At 35.8% G+C, this 18,313-nt stretch overlaps 1 pseudogene across 1 annotated transcript in view; it reads left to right on the top strand.

Annotated features, from left to right (window-relative positions):
* LOC144444530 (steroid hormone receptor ERR1 pseudogene) overlaps positions 1 to 18,313 on the top strand; it is a 55,084-nt pseudogene that overhangs the window by 23,971 nt on the left and 12,800 nt on the right. The window lies entirely within an intron of this gene.

Here is an 18,313-nt window from a genome sequence, read left to right as displayed (position 1 = left end):
GAGTTACAAACATGGACTTAGTATATGTTGTTTCACATTATTTTCTTCACCTGGGAAAACAAAGTATAGTTGTTTTATGAATTAAAAATCGAAAATAAATCTCAACTTGTCATCTACATGGCTACTGTAACGTATCCTCAAAACAGAAACAACAACAACAACAACAACAACAACAACAACAACAACAACAACAACCAAACGCGTACCATGATGCTAATAACGGCAGTAGTGATCACCTAGCGTTATAGGAATTTCGGTAGTTTTTTGTTCGACTCTCGCATCACTTTGCATGAAAGCTTAAGAACGTGTTAGAGAAGAAAACTTACTCAAAACTTATAAGAAAATAAAAACACTAAATTAATGAGAACTGGATGGTCTCAAAAAAACTCAACTCAAAGGATTGCCAAAAGATCTGACTAGATTTCGCCCTGTTAGCAGAACATCATCAGGTCTGTAATTGTAAGAAATATTGCAGCGTAATTTAGATGACGCGTTAAAAACAATTTTTTGACAGGGTATGATATTCTTGATGATGTAGCGCGTGTTCTCTTAGTAGTCTGTATTCTTATGTTAAAACATCTGTTGGTATTCTTCCTGTAATAATGAGAATCTATATGGGGTATACTACATTATCTAAAGTGCTTTGTGTGTGTGTTTGTGTGTGTGTATAAAAGCATCACATTTACTACCTGTTGTGCCCATTAATGGAGTACGGATGAAATCACCATTAATGAAATGACTAAAAATTCTAAATTAGCGTCAATCTCATTACTTTCACAATACTTAGTATTATCAGAGATAGGAAACGCCCCACTCAGCTAACCTAAATTGATTCTAAATTTACCCCATTATCTTGTTTTGAATTTGTTATATCGTCTGCAAAAAAGACAATGTTTTTCATTTAAGGACACTTTCGCATACATTTATACATCACCATCTTCTTTTAATGCCTGTATCCACAAACATTAAATTTTTGCCAATCTTTAAAAGATACATGTGCTGGGTTTTTTTCATCGATAAAGTAGAAGGAAAAGAAGTCGACTTTTATACAATTTCGTTTTCTACGTCTGACGACACGTACACTCGTCGAGTTCACTAAGGTCAAATAGTATTATTGGTGATTAAGTAAAGCCTCCGAGTTAGAAGACTACGTCATCCAAACAGGAATGCTAAATGACTTGTTGTCTGACAGGCATACAGACAGACAGACAGACAGGCAGGGTAATTGATTACTTAATATTCATTGGTCATCTTTTTCTTGACAATTATCACACTGCCGTTGAGTCAAGGAATTTATCAGGTATGGAATTATGGCCCACGATGTGAAAGGTCGATACGTAGAAAACGCTAGTTATTTAGAATGATAAATCAAATTGCAGGTACACCTATTATTGAAAGATGGTACAGGCCAACCTCCGTTCTCACCTATATGTGGTGAATGTCTTCTTTTTGGTGTGTCGTTCTAAAAAAGAGAGCGAGTAGAGGGTCTCTTGTGCGTTTTTTTAAGTTTTTGTATTTGATGGCATGATTCTCTCAAATACTGCGGCTTTCAAGTTATACAACATATGTTGTGTGATTAGCACATTGCAGTGCTGCTGTAAGATACATGATCATAACGATGGGATACTATACAAACCAACATTGATTGAATGAATGAATGAATGAATGAATGAATGAATGAATGAATGAATGAATGAATGAATGAATGAATGAATGAATGAATGAATGAATGAATGAATGAATGAATGAATGAAAACTACAAGTAAAAAAATAACAGCATACACAACCCGTTTGGCGATTCGTTGAAGGCAGATTTTTTTTCATTAAAGTAGTTGAATTAGCATTGTAATAAATCTAATTTAATTTAGGTGGAAAAAAAGATCACGTGTGTAGAGAAAGTGATAGAATGAAACAGATCGCATACCTGAGGGGGTATGCTAATGATGTCAAAGTGGTATGATTGTCTCGCTTTGAGAACGAGACTTCAACTTTCGATGACGTCCATGCACGTGAGTCAGCAATCAATATTATCATCATTGGTGAAGGTAAGGCAACAGGGTGGTGTGGATTGTGTGCAACAGTCACGTTTATTTGTCTAGAATGTATTTACTTTTTTTCCAGCAAATCGTAGCAGATAAGCCGGGTTTAGTCACTTTGGTCCTCGTATCATGAACGATCTATGATTTGTTTATTTTGTTCTTTAATTGTGATTAATCCGTTTTCACTTTCTTGAGAGGTGTTGAAACGTACATCGGCGACACGTTAATTTTCATGTAGATTCCCCTGGCGATTGGAGCGGTCGCAATCATTAAATGCCTGTGTTCCTTACTTGAATACTTATATGTGTAATACTACAGTAACTATACATTCCAGTCAATGTTAATTTTTTATCGCATGCCAGTACAGTCTGCATGTTAACCACTTATAGGTAAAATGAAAACAAATGTGTGATATATATGTTTAGCTAAAAAAATATCTTCTGCGAAATACAATATTTAGTTTATACTTACTGTGTTCAGTTAAAGCCCCATTATGCTATACATTGACACAGACTAGTGTATGTGTATGTTGATAAAACTTTGCAGTGCACAATACAGTACAAGTAATATGGATGTGACTCTGCTTTGTCAGCGTACTTGTGCCGTTATACATCATCCTTCTATTTGTAGCTTTTTTACACAATATCGCACCATGCCGAATTCAAAGTTGTTGGTTAATCCATTGTTCACAAACAGCCAAAATTTCAGCCTACGCTATCTTCCCCGTCCAGGGTCGATATAAAATCATTTCCGAGCTTGCAACATAAATTGGCGTCGTTACATTGTTTTAATATTTCATTTGTCGACCTACCGTGTTTGTACGCTGTAAAAGAAGCTCCACGCAACCCATTAATTTAGCCCACTTGAATCGATGCACCTTTTTTATATTGTTCAAACGAACATTTTAACAAGAAATGATCTACTCCATATACACAATGTTCGACTGTAGATATCAGGTCCGTAGTAAACTCGGTGGATAGCTTTTGCGGTCCTAGTCAACATATGTGGAAAATACAGTCGTCCGGTCAACATGTTGTCAATATAGAAGATCCATTTGTCAAACTTATTTTCCAGTCATTAAGGAAATTAGTACAATGTCAACAGCACTCAATATTTTGACTGGTACACAAGTTATTCGGCTTTCTTGCCCTCCTTGGTATAGTACGTAGCTGTGGTGACGGCTTTACATGTAAATGCATAGAGGAGAGCGTCCACAATGCGCTTAGCTACGTTGTAACCCGCCTGTCTGGTGAAAATTACGAGCCTTCTGAGCCTGTGTATTTACCTGTACAGACGTAGACTTTACGAGTGGTCATAAAATTTCTAATTGGATAATTTAGACGATGAAGTCTTAATTACGGTCACAGATAAAAGCAAACTAAAGTGTTAAATGTAATGCCGACAGCACTATGTGTATAAAACAATGATTTACGAAGGCGACGATACGCAGTGTGCGTTGGTGGGATTTTACGGCCGTACCGTGCACAATCACTAGTGTGTATAGGCGAACCGTCAGCAGGGAAGCAGGGATAGCAGACTGGCTGCAGTCGTTTCCGAGATAGCGTTGTAATTGTAACGAATTCGGCGGCATGTCGTTCTGAATTGGGTTATTTTTTAACTCTAAAATATTATAATTATGAAACAGAAGAACCTGCAATCCACTAAAAGAAATTGACCGCCAAAATCCACACGGAGGGAGGCAAGAATGACAGACGACGACTGCCATGCCACGACTTACTTCGATCAATGATCCATCGCTCTCAGTGCAGACAAGAACGCACCGTCACGCATACTACGTACAAGAGGAGATTATCGCCAACTGAAGATCACTGAAGAATCTGCTATCGCTTGTACGCTTGTTGTTACAATACCTGTTTTATTTGAACACTAGTTCTATTTGTTAAATTACCTGGCATGTTCTTTTATTTTTACTGCAGTATTCATGAAACAATGAATATTTTAACTAAAGTGTTAATGTTGTGCATAAGGGCTAGTCTTGTGGACTGGCAGTCTACGTACGTGTTGAAGATGAAGTGTACGGCGATGCATGCAATGTCATTTTCACTTCAAAAACACACTGTATTCTCGATCCGGACAGTTTTGAAGTCTACATTTATGTTTTTTATTATTATTATATAAATAATGTTCTTTTTTTATTTAGTCTAGGAATTGCATATACTCAATGTAGACGGATTCGACATGCACAATTTACAAATAATTAACAGTTGCGGTTCTCTCAACGTCCTTAATATGTTACCATGACGTTCATCAGATGAATTGTGTACACATATATTGAGAAGTATTTTTTTTAAAGAATTTATATCGTATATTTTTATCCTGGTCAATATAATAGTAAACAAATTCATGCTTTTCGTATGTTATCTAAATTTTGACCGAAATGAGAAATATCGATAAATACACACCATTCTATATATGCTGTACTCGTCATCGAGAACGCTGCTTTTGCAAGACAAACATGGCGTCAACACAACTGCGATTCGTCAGGGGACTCCTACTTACATTTCACCAATACATGTGTATTTCACTGTTATGCGTTTTAATGTCTGATTTTTTACATTTGAAAGAGTACAGAAATTCTTGTTACCATATTACGGACACGTTTGCTATGATATATATTGAACACAGACAGTGTGTTCGTAGAAATGTACACACAGTCGATGAAATTTACTGTGTGCTCGCAAATGAGGTCGAGCGTCACGTGTTCAAACCAAGGGAATAAATTGTCTTTGTCAGAAAATGCAACCTACAAACCCAGTTTTAAAAAAAAAGATATATCCTGTGCTGTTGTACTAGTTAATCAGATATTAAGTTAAAACTGTCACACTGTTCTAATAGGGAGTAGTGAATGGAAAAAGAAACTGTCCTACATCTGTACTCTGGTACAACCGGTAAGTCTAGTGTACACACGATGTAACGTGTATATAGGATGCGTCATACTACTGTCATTTACTGGGTCAAGGTCTTTATTCCAATAGTCAAAAACAATTTAAAAAAAAAATAGTTTGTGAGATTCACGACATTTCGTTCAAAAACATGTGGTAACAAACCGCCATTTGGCTATAGCTAGAATTGAGAAAGAGGTTGCGATAGAACAATGTTGTGTTGTAACTACACACACCTACACCTACAATTTATACATTGTCTGTATTATTGTTGTCTGACTGTTTATAGTTTATCCCTACGTATTACAACGTTGTTACCATGAAAAGGAATGTACTACTTTTTGGACAAATCACTACTGAGCTAGCGTTGTTGAAGTGACGTAAAAATTACTAGTTTAAAGTTAAATTTTAATTCACAAGATCATCTTGGCGATCAAAGTATCGAGGGGGATTAGTATCGACTGCTGAATGTGATTAATCATTATGACCCACATAATATTGATCGCATACATTGTAGTTGGTACAAACATGATAGAAAAGTCTTCATTTATTGTCAAGGTGAGTTGATGGTTGTCGTGATGTCATTCCCAAGTGAAGGTTTCTCGTGATTTCTAGACCTCCTTCTCTGTGCTTGGGGGGGGGGGGGGGTAGTCCAGTCTTAAAACAAATGGAATCGATACTAAATATGTTCATTTCCTATCTGTTTCGCCAACCTATGTCCGTCCATCCATGGATGTAAACATCCGTCCATCTTTTCACTCGGGCACACCCCCTTTTTCCCTCAATCTATTATGTGTCTTTTCAAAAAAAACTAATGTTTGAATGTTTATTTCACTTCTACTCCGAAACCTACACTTAACAGTATACAGTAGGCGAAAATTAAATTGAAAACATCTTTAAAACAGGTCTTATACACCAAGAAGACGTCACCTAGATATATTTCATGTGCTTTTATAAGGTAAAAAGCCAAGCCAACACGAGATACGAAAGTTAACATAAGAATAACGACCAAATGGCAACAGTAAGACCGTGTGGCTCTCTTGGGGAGTGGACATTGTTGTCCCATGCATGCAGTGGGCTACATTCGTTTTCTGTCGAGAGAAAGGAACTAACCCTTGATTAATGTGGTGTTTGTCATTGAAACGGCTTAAATTGCTAGCGGTTTTTTTATTGGTGAGTTGTATCATTTGAAGCCATACTGTTAAGTATGTTTTACTAAGTGCTGCTGAAGGCGAAAACTCAGACAACGAAAGTGCTATTCCTTCAAGTTATTCGGATATCTTGTCGTTAAGACACAGTTGTACTCACAATTGCGAATCTGTGTGTCTTTTCTCCCTTCTGCTAATCAGTTCCACGTTTCCATGTGTCAATGTTACTTGCTTTCGTTCTGACGTCTAGTTTGAGCCCATTCCTGGTGTTTCCATTCCTGTGTTGGAAGTGGCAATCCCGCCAAAATTTAGGATCGACTCATGCATAATTTATAACTGTTCCTCATAGCGTTATTGAAATGGGTCAAATTTACTCATAAAAGAAACATCTATTTTTGTCACTAAGGCCTTAAATTTAAAAACTTTTGAACGATAAATTTTTAAGAAAATGGCAAGATTTACGCATGCATGGCCCCTAGCTTGCCATTTATCTTGTGTAAGTGTATTGCAATGTACACAGTGGACTATAAATTCAACCGTGTAGCGTTTAATAAATCCTGGCGAACAGCAGGTGAAAGTGACTACGACGTGTTTTGCTTCCTGGGCCGTATGCGGGCTAGAACAATCCCGTACTAATGGACAAATGCATGTGTTGACAAAGAAATAGAGTTTAGGGCCATATGCGACGACGGTTTTTAAATCTCTGGAGTACAGTACAAGAACATATGACCTTAGACATCAACCCAACCACCTGCTTTTGGTTGACGAATGGGATTTCTGAGAAATGAAATTCGACTTTGGGGATTCACTTTGTAGGATTGAAGTCAGTTGACAAATGTGTGATTTGAAGCAATGCCAATGGTGACAGAACAAAACATGATATTGACCAAAACAATGTCAGAATTCATTGTAAACCACTTAGTGTGTCTTAACTCTATCATGTCATGAAAATGACCGGGCCACATTCGTAGTGTACCAACCAGAACTTAAGTTTCGAATGTGCAACTTTGAAACAGATCTCGACATCAACCATGTTTATATTTATTTTTTTTAATTCATGTTCCTCTTCAGCAGTGACAATAAGGACAATTTGTATTTTAACTAACATTACCAATCTGACTTTTTTTTACTTCAAGTTCGATCCGAGTTTCATTATGTCATTACTTATACACAGTAAAAAAAAATGTGCCAGTACAACTGTTAACTTTAACCCCGATATTACACGATTACCACCACAACAACAGTTAATAAAACCTTAACGATTCTGATATCATTTTACTGGTAAAAACCACAGCAAAGCAAGTATCTGACTGGCAACCTTAATATATGTTTTCTCTTTCACCTTTGTTTATCATGTCTAAGTAGAAAAGAACAGTAGTTCACATCTCTATGGTGATTGGCTAGACATAGCGGCCCTAAAACGAAGAGTGTATACGTGCACACGTTCAAATGTTGTCATATTTGCACATCTGCAGGGGGGAGGGGCTCTGTGTTGAGACCACACCCAAATTAAAACAATTTCATTACTCATCACCATAGATGGTTGGACTCTCTTTTCTTTTTGCATGACTTTTCTTTGGTAAATATGTTTTCAATATATGGTATACATATATGGTCTACTGCCTTGTCAATTGCCACTAGGACCACATGGACAATCATCAAAAAACACATCCTTGATAGTATTTGGCCAATTTAAAAAATGAAACCCTGCGTAGATCGAAATAAATTACCTTTTTAGTTGCGTCTATAATTACTGAAATTATAATAGTTAAAATAGTGAGTCGCATATTTCTGGGTGACGTTGATTTATTGTACGACCTTCGCTCCGTTTGTTTATAACAATCGGTTGAGCCATATGCAAATATCTATCGCCATACCAGGCAGTAAATGCATGTATATCTATCGTGCCATTCGTCAAAATTCGTTACTTCTCCGCACATCTAGACTTCCGAATGGGCCATCATGACAATAGCTGTTGAGTATTAGGTAAGAATGGTGTACGGTTTTTCTCGAGTTTATGATGTTGTTCAAAGTCGTCTGACTTCGTGTTTAATTGTAGAAGCATCGTTTGTGGTATAGTGTGTGTGCTTTCATTTGATATTATAGATACGCGCGAAAGTGGGGGTCAAGGATACTGTAACTTTTTCATGGTTTTTATAAATTATAGTCCCTGCCGAGCAACAACATTTTTACTGAAACGTTTCCTTTTTTGCCCATATAAACTTATATACTAAGAGAGTCAAACCTTTATCAGTGGTATATAGTTGTCGGAGAAGCGTGTTTTATTTTGGGGGTTTTTCCTGGTTTGTTTCACAGCAAGTCAGTGGTTCACTAAAGCTCTTCGTCGAAGTCGACATGGGTATATGCTACTACGGGTCTTGCCAAAGGGAAAGTGTGGGGTACCCCCGCTGTATCATCATAAGGCTACGTGCGCACAGTGTCATATAATTGGGTGATATGTGATAGACCGCGATACTCGTATTCTCTTCTTTTGTATGATGTCACAGGTACATTTTATTTGACAGTGGGACTATATTGCCTTCCAACATTGCCGTTTCTTTTGACTGGAGAGTGATATCGTGGTCGGGTTATCACAATATATCCACCCCTTGACCCAGGTTGGTTTCGACTCAATAATCCTGTGTGCACGTGTGCAACTTCACTCCCGTCCCAGAGATTGCATAATTTTTGTTTTCTTCCAACGGCTTTCCTTTGGTAGTTTACGTATTGTCAAGGTGTAGCTGGCGTCTGGTAGAGCATGACTCACAGGTTTTTGACAGTTGACCTCGATATTAGACAAGGGACAAGATAGTGTAAGCTCAACGCTGAGGTCGCTCGTGTACTTTGGGGTCACCCTAAATGCTTATCATGAGAGGTGATCGTTCAATCGTCGGCCAAGATATCGGCGGGTTGACCTTCTCTGGTACGCGTACGTACATAACAGAAACCTAGTTCACTTCTTTTCGTTGTCGAAATACAGCCAGGTTACTTTACGGACTTCCAAAACAGACGCTTAGGATAATTCGTATTTGTAACCACGATGTAATTACACAGGATATTACGATGTATGTGTACTGAAGCCTTGAAGGTGCGTTCTCGCTGGTGCCGCGGAATTGTATTCGCCCGTTTCTCGTAAATAAGCAAGTCTTTGGAGTGGAACTCAGAATTACAACAAGCAGTACCAGAGTCGTTCAGAGTGAGTGATTTTTGTCAATGATTGTCTTCAGCTACAAGTTCCATATATTGTTTCTAGTTTTTAAATGACGAAGTTTATCACCAGTTCACATTCAAACAAACCTGAAATCATGACGAGGCCATACAGCCAAATCGAGGCGAATTTTCTGTGTTGTTGTTTAGTAAACGTAATTTCCCAACAGTTGAGTTGACCTAATATCATTTGAGCTGACCAGTTCCTGTAAGCTGTAGCATGATTTAAGTTTTACACCGTTACACCATAGTTTCATATGTTGCCGGCTAAATTAACATTAGAACTGTACATGTACTTCACAGATAAATTTATTGTGAGACGGTTTTGATGAAATGAACAAGTTCTCGATATTTTTAATCGGAATAGGTGGTCAAACAGAAACCCAACCTAAACACTTATAAACAGGAAGTTGAGACTTCTGGGTATTATAAGCAATGGACAAGTTGAAATATCTAGGCCAAGGCCTCCCTTTTGATCGAGTTGTCAAAATTACTTGTATAATGCTGTTTTTCATGACTAGAAAAATGGAGGGGTAAGGTACATTGATGTTTGTAAGATTAGAGATTTTAGTTGTTGAGGTATTGTATGCATGCAAATAAAGTGAAAGAAACTACTAGACATTCCTGCGATTTGGTAATTATATATATATATATATATATATATATATATATATATATATATATATATATATATATATATATATATATATATATATATATATATATATATATATATATATATATATATATATATATATATATAATTATATAACTCGGTGAGTATCAATCTGCTAAGACAGTGCTCTATACCACAGTGGCAGAGCGCAATAGTTTATATATATATATATATATGATTCACTGATTTGAGTTTTGTGGTTGTGAGAAGGCAAGATGTTGGCCTGATCTAGTTCTAGGACACACAGTATCCAATAAATTACTTTTCACTCTGGGGTCAACTATAGTATGTGTACCATTGCATTTCAAGCCCTTGCAAATACACACTGCACAGTTTCATTATATGTAAACTTCTAAAACTTTACTCTCACCAAGTTAATTTGATATAGATCACTTACAAATGTGAATGTTAGAAAGCAAAGATTTTAGATTGATGGGGAGACGGAAGCAAGCTAGGCATCGAAGTGATACCTCATGCAGACAGTTTTCAAACAAAGCACCAAAATGTCATTACTTATCTAAAATGTCTCGATTCCATTATTTATTTTAATGGCGGAGAGCATGACTGTGGGTATGTTGTGATGATGTGATATGTGGGAGACTAGTCAGCACCCCTAGTATAAAGCCATCTGAAATGTCATATTAATGTCAGCTTGCACATGTTAGGAAGGAAGCCGGATCTGGAACTCATGACCCAAGAATTACAGGTCCCGTTACTTCAACACTTAGATACAACATTTCATGTTTTTCTATTGGCAAAAGGTTGTTCTGGTTTAGTAATAGTTCATCATCCATGTTAGATTTTGTCATTTTTAACGATCGTTCGTCTTACTTGATACCCATTTTGTTTTGGACTGTATGCCTATACAGAGTTGTGTGGTTGTTTTCAAGTACATTACATCTGTATGTTCAAATAAACAATTAAGTATTTTGCATCGCATGTTGTGTCCATGTGGAGCGATATGTAAATGATTTAAAGCCATCAGAGCTCAAAGTTCATGCGGTATCCATGGTGTTTCCATTTAGTGTCATACATTGCTTTACTGTAAAATACCATTACGTGCCAGGTCTTTCTGTGATCTATTGTGCTTAACTTGTTCAGCAGTGTTCCATCGTGTGTTAGGAGTTATATCCTCTGCTGTTTCCCTGCCAAGTTCATTCATTTAGCGTAACAGTTCCCTAGTCTGTCCATTTATGCAGTGTACAGTATCACATAGTTTTGGGGATACTGTCCAGATGGTCTGTAGATACCACTTGGATAGTTTTTCGGTTATTTGAATCTAGTATTGTAGTGCAACCTAGCTCATTATTTTTATGCAGTGTGTTTGTTAACATCACCATACATACGTATTTGTCTAGGTCTACCTGCTTAATAGAAGCTGGTTAGCAAGCTTCACTTAAAACTGTTTGTGTGCTATACTGTCTAACCAGTGACTACATACAAATATGCCCTTCACTTCAACTTTGCAATCAGAACTTAATATTAAACCCAATAAATTTGCTATCCACACCCGCATACTGTTTTATAGCTAATGTTTAAATGCTTCCCATTGCGTATCTCAAGTGTTACATTTTGAGCTGACTGTAGCTAGTTTATCAAGTAGGCAGTAATAACTGCTTTAGGATTGACCTCGTGATTGTCAACATTCGGTCTATCAGCAGCATCACAGTGTAGCTTAAATGATGTTACAATGCCAGACAAGGTGAGAGCTCTAGTGATGTTAATTGGTCACTCAGTTTGGTGTTATCTGGCTAGTTTCTTCCAAGGAAAGCTCTACCACTGTTGGTCCACACTTGTTAAATGTCAGTCAGCGATCATTGCTCTCATCAGATGTTCAACAATTACTTTGTTTTATAATGGCGCGTATGGTGTATACATGTCAGTGTTCAAGTGTGGACAATTCAGTAAACTTTTAAATAGACGTGCAGTTTCTTTTCAAATTTGTGATTGATGGTTTGCACTTGAGAGTCTGCCAGTACTTTGAGACCTAATTAGTCTATGGAGGAGTGTTCTTCCACGTCACATCAATGGTTTTTGTTATTTCAATGAAGCGCTGACTCTGTGGTGTTATCAAGGTTGACCCCTCGATACAGTGGTTCAGACCAGGCTGTACAAACAGGATGGCTGGACAGGATGTATTATGATGTGAACCAGAGGATGAAGTGGCTAAAATATTACATTCAGAGACAGATGTGGGCTGAGTATTTAAAAATGCATAAACTTCCCTATCCTCATGTAAGGTAAACATGTTGGGATCCCAGACTGGAGTCTTATTTCAGTGATATTTACAAATGTTTAAAAATGGCCTAGGGATATTTATAGTTATCGCTATTTATTTGTCCTAATGTCTTACAACAAGGAATAATGAGAGGTAATGTCAGCTGCAGCCACAGCTATTTGTAAAGTTTATGGAATTATAAGCATGAAAAAATAAGACGGTGTAAAATATGTTATAGACATCTAACCTGTCTGTTATGATTAGAATTGTCAATTAGATCATGGTACATATACGCATATGACATTAAATACGGTATTAGAAACCTTCGCAGTTGTCACTTCATGTTAAAACGTTAGACTTTTAATTTGTCATCATGCATTTTTTTTCTGGGTGGATTCTTTCTGTTAAGACCTCCTTAACCACATTGCTACATTAATCTACCCGTCTGATTTCATATGCAGCTGAAAGGTGACAGGTTTTCCAATGTTTTCCAACATAAATTTTAATAAATCGGAATGACGAAGGAGGTGGAAATCTAGGAAAGTCAGATCAGTGTCAGTATTGGTGGATTAAAACAGGGATTGATATTCCGGTATGTGGAGATGATAAATCTCTTGTTTAAATTGCGTCTTATATGGTTTTAAACAAAATCACTACTTGTTTTAATTTGAATAGTTTCTATAGGGGAAGTAGGAATGTTTTGCTGAATATGACATGGTAGTAGTCCGGTGTTTTTGGTAAAGGTTGGGAAACCCTGGTAACTGAAAGGGGAAATATGGTAAAACTGGTGTCGTTTCCATAATTTTGGTGAGGAACCTCAGCGAAAATGACATGGGAACGCTGGTAGTTTTTAACTGCATAACACTGCAGCAGTTTTGTTCCTATTAACGATAAAAGCATAACATTTTGAACATACCCCAAACAAAAGAGGTACGAGTCATGATCTTGTATTCAGAGAGCATAAATAGTAATTTGAACATCTCCTCCCAAAACAGAGGGGTTTTTGCAAATAACACCTTAATTTAACTTTTAAGTGATTGTTTAGAATCTACTACAAACACAGTCAGACGTGTAGATCGAGAATTTTGTAGTCATGCCAAAATCAAAGCGGTTAATTTGTTGTTTAAATTTTTCTCTATAAATTTGACTGGATTTAGTCTTCTTGAATGACACCACATGAATATGAAAATGGTGGTGCATGTATGCACGCCCAGAAGGTTTGTGTTTGTTATGAAATGGACCAGACGTTCATTTTGATTCCATCGTGCCACGTTGTGTTTCATTTTAATGCTGGTATGAGTGTTTCAAGCTTTTTGTTGGACATTCTCCCCTTCCCCCCTTCCCTGCCGGCATGTCAAGTTGACTTAGCCTTATGATGTAGGATATTAAGCAAAGATAGACAATGTCGATTTGATCATTATCAAAAAAACATCCTACTTTAGACACAATTTGACAATTCTCTTTGTTTTTCTCAGTTTTGTTCATATTTGTTCACATGTTTCTGTAAAAGGAAACGGCCATTTAGCATGTGAGATTTGAACAGTAATTCTTACCATTATCCTATATTAGTACTAGTAGGTAAAATGCAGGAAGAGGTGCTCACTACCAGAACAACAAAATTAACAAATAAATGACACTAAATGAAGGAAATAGAGGTAAATAAAGAAATCAAGTCATAATCTTAGATGAGATATTAATCAGATTGGTAAAAGGAACATGCAAGTTATCTATCGGTGAAATTTTTTAGGGATTATGAATCAAGAAACAAAGTAAGAATTTGGGCAAATATTGAGTTTAAAATTCATCTAGAACAGAAATTAATAGGTATGGTCCTTCTGAAGAATCTCATTTTTGATTCGTTCATTCAAAATATAAAAGTCACCCGGAAAAAGCTTTTAACAAAAGTCCAAAAAGGCAAAAGAAAATTTTCACCAAAATAATTAACCAAAATTGTTATAAGTGTCACATCATAATGACCAAATTTCAGTGTTATATCAGTTTAAAGGTAAATTCATGCATCATATATAAATGCTGCATGTACATTGTAGAGGTGAAATGTGTAGTTCGATGTAGTCACCTAGAACTATAACTCTATATTGCTAACTGTACAGAGGTGAAACACAACATGAAATGGAGAAGGCAAAATGAAACAATCAAGAATGAGAAAATGTAGAGGACCGTTTACAGCAAATAGAACATGAATGATATGGTAAAATGATTTATACAAGTTGGAGAAAAATCATTACCGTGGTTACACGACTGTTTATAGCTTTTTACTTGATGCATGTATATGCCTAGTGGTCAGAACAATATCAGAAATCATTGTAGTGATGAATATGGATTATGCATATGAGAAGTAATCACCATCACAACTCCCACTAAATAACACGATATAGGATCACCTGCTTTCATTTTCTGCCTAAATGAGCCAATTTTTCCCACCAGGAATTCCAGTTGGGATATGGAAAAGTGTCATTTGTAAGAGTTTTATGGTCACCATGTGGTCACCCTTGTATGACAGGCAATCATATCTGTCACACTATTTCATAGTGAGTTATTGGTATTCAGTTTCCAATATAGCAAGCTAAGGTTACACAGCCCCAGCGCATGATGAATTGCCTTTCAGGGTGGACAGTAACATACTAACAAATTGATACGTGTGCCTTTCATTCAAACTGCTGACAAATGTGTCAGATCATATACATGTACTTAGTCTCCACACAGCTTTTGAAGGTTCAAAATAAACATCATTAAGTTGTAAATTAGGAATCAAGATTAAAACGGTAAATCTCTAACTCTGACCATTAAGTGTATACTCAAGTGTAAATTATAACATTTAATTGATTATTGATCGGTTTCTTTCTACCTGATGAAACTGTATCAGGATAGATTTATGGTTTATATGTAGTGAGTTGTTTGTAGTAGAAGCCATAGGTAAACATGTTGGCTGGTTTGGAATAATTTCCCTGTTAGTGGTGTCAGGTGAAATATGGAGTAGCGACCCTCTTCTAGCTGGGTCATTTTCAATATTTAAGACTAAATTTCAACAACTGTGTCAGGTTGTGTAAAAAAATATACTACTAGTAGTCACTCCCAGGAACTGAGTCAAGGTGACCCTGTCCTCTCAAAAACCACCATTTTACATCAGTATCATTCCTTCTCATACCTCTGCGATAATAAACAGCCATAAAGTATGTTAAACATTGAAAAGATCGCCGAATCTAGCAGTTAAAAAGTCAAGCCATCAGATTCTTTGCAATTGTCCGCCATCACTGAATGTCATTTTATAGATGGAAAGTGACCTTTGTTTGAATGGCTTACCTTGTTATATTGTATAATAATTGTATAATTTACAACAATGATTCAATCATTGATAAATTCGAGAAGGAAAGTTAATGATTCAATGGTCGTACACAACTTTTCTATAAACATCAAATCAATCATTGAACTGAAAAAGGAAAGTTGATGAGTCAGTGTTCTATAGATAACTTTTTGTAAACATAGATTGAATCACTGATTTAAAAAAAGAAAGTTAATAAGGCCAAATAACAAAAGAATATAGTGTGTTTCCAGTAACTCGACCGACCCGACCGAGTTTAAGCACCCCAACCATAAACATTTTTTTGTATGCAAAAAGGTAAAATGGTAACAATTTTCTTCTATTTCTGTGTCTTCATACCTTTGCCTCATCTTTGGTCACTTTTTTTTGAAAAATCGTATTCCGGAGAGAGAAACCATGTCTTTTTAGACTATAACAGTACAGTCCACATAATGTTTTTGTCTACTTAACTTATGTCTTTGTTTACTTCTTTTACACCTCATCAAACTCTCACGAAAGCATTGTGATCGACGAGTATCTTATCTTGGGGTAAAAGTAATTTTTTTTAAATTTAAATTAAAATAAAATAAAAATTTTGATCCACCTACCCTATTTTCTGAAGTCATGTTATCAGAAACAAACAGTTTAATTTATTTTGCCTGATATGATTTTCTATAGACAGTTTTACACCAATTTATTGTGTAAACTTGCTGTAATTGTTGAAATTCAAGACTGATTCATTTCTGGGTTATTGTACCACGTATTGTATTCAAATATAGTTGTTTCGTAGTTGTGACCTACCCTTGTCTCAAGTGTTATATTAATCTATACATGTTACCAGGCCAAGAGAATGATAAGGGTGGTGCCAAGATAACGATTTAGTCTGCCACCTGCCAGAGTTGTAAGATATTCATCACACTTAATACATACATAACATGAAAATATTGTACAGTAGAAATTGAATATTTGGATGTTATTCCCCAATATTTTTCTTCATTCATTCAGCCAAGGAAAATATGAGTGACCTAAGGGGGCTTTGTCACTATGAGTCACTAGACGAGTAGTGACAACCCTTAGTATTTTGCGGCTAAATGAAGAAAAATATTTGAGAATAATATCAAAGAAAAATCAAGAAAAGTAATGGCAATTTTGAACGTTTTGACTCATGGTCGTGACATAGATGTGTGTTGTCATGAAATAGAATGACCAGAGTATATATTCCATATTTTTTGTTCAACTTAGCTCGTTCATGGTATAATTTCAAATGGCTGGCTGGCTGGCTGGCTGGCTGACTGACTGACTGACTGACTGACTGACTGACTGATTGATTGATTGATTGATTGATTGATTGATTGATTGATATTTAGTAATTCTTAATCTTGACACATCTTTTAATTCCCATTCTTGAGATATAAACTACTGACAAATTCCTCCACAATACTTGTATGTTGTTGATGTTGTTGTTGTTGTACCAGTTGTTTCAAGTTTTCAATTCAGTCACAATCTTGATAACATAAACTAGATGACATATTTTCTTTGCTTCACCTCAATGTTAGCATTTTTGCTATTAGTTGGAAGAACCTACAGTAAGGTAACAGAGGTGAGAAATCTGGTAAAAACTTGCATAGAGTTCTGTACCTTGCTACCATAATTGTAGTGGGGAACGTAAGTCAAATATCGGAGAAACTCAGGTAGACTTTACCTACCATGTATAATCATAAAAGTTCATATATATATCTGACTGCCTTCTGCTATAAATGGACATCCTACCATAGACTAAACTTATAATATTCTGACGAGAACGTTACCATAACAAATGTACGTAATTTAGGCATACAATTTTTGAAAATTTGTAGTGACAGAGTTGTGTATATACTAGTATATGTATGGAAAACGGTACATTATTGATGCTAAAGTTATATGAATTTCATAAATTTAAAATAGTTATATGGATGAGGATTGGGGTATTTATTTGGAATTTTAAATTTAGAGAACAATTTTATCATGGCTTCCTACTTGAAAAATCAATGTGAAACAACATATGCCAAGTCCTTGTTTGTATTAAAGTCACTAAATTGCAAAAGCATAATAAAAATATATATAAAAATGTTTGTTATTGTCTTGGTCAATGTTGTTTGATGTTGATTTTTCAAGTAGGAAGCCAAGATAAAATTGTTTTGTTAGTTATATAAAGATCCCAAATAAACAGATAAATACCCTCATCCATATGGCCGCTGAAATACTTTTAAAAGAAAAATATAATTTCTGTGTATTGTACTATAGTGCAAATTATCTTGCCAATAATAATTTTTTTTTTTTTTTGAAAGACGGTAAGACAAAAACTGTATGGCTGTGTTACGGATAATGTACATAATTTCCTTTTATCAATGGAAAAAAAAACAGTATAACTAGTGAGGGAGAGTTGTACAAATAGCTCTTAAAAATGACTGTAAAAAGCTTTTTCATCTGGTAGCATGGACATTGAGGATGAAATATTTGCAGACTAACAACCAAAAGCAAGACAAATGATAGTATAATTTTGGACTACCAGCATATATGTTGGTCATCACTTGTACGATATTTAAATCAATCCATCCGTTTTAGCTTCTGTAGGTTTAATATGTGTCTGTGTCTGTGTCTGTAAAGTAGATGAAATGCAATGATGAAGTTGATTGAAAGTTTGCTTAGCTGTTTTCAAATTTTATGTTTGTCATCTCCTCTTTATAATACTTAGCATTTTATCATGGCCGGGTCAATAAAAATCATGCATGTTCAAAGAATATTTTAACAGGCGCCTTTTGTT

Source organism: Glandiceps talaboti, chromosome 2 (genome assembly GCF_964340395.1).
Source record: "Glandiceps talaboti chromosome 2, keGlaTala1.1, whole genome shotgun sequence".
Taxonomy (NCBI): Eukaryota; Metazoa; Hemichordata; class Enteropneusta; family Spengelidae; genus Glandiceps; species Glandiceps talaboti.
The sequence above is the reverse complement of the archived record's forward strand: the minus strand, read 5'-3'. Positions and strand labels throughout refer to the sequence as shown.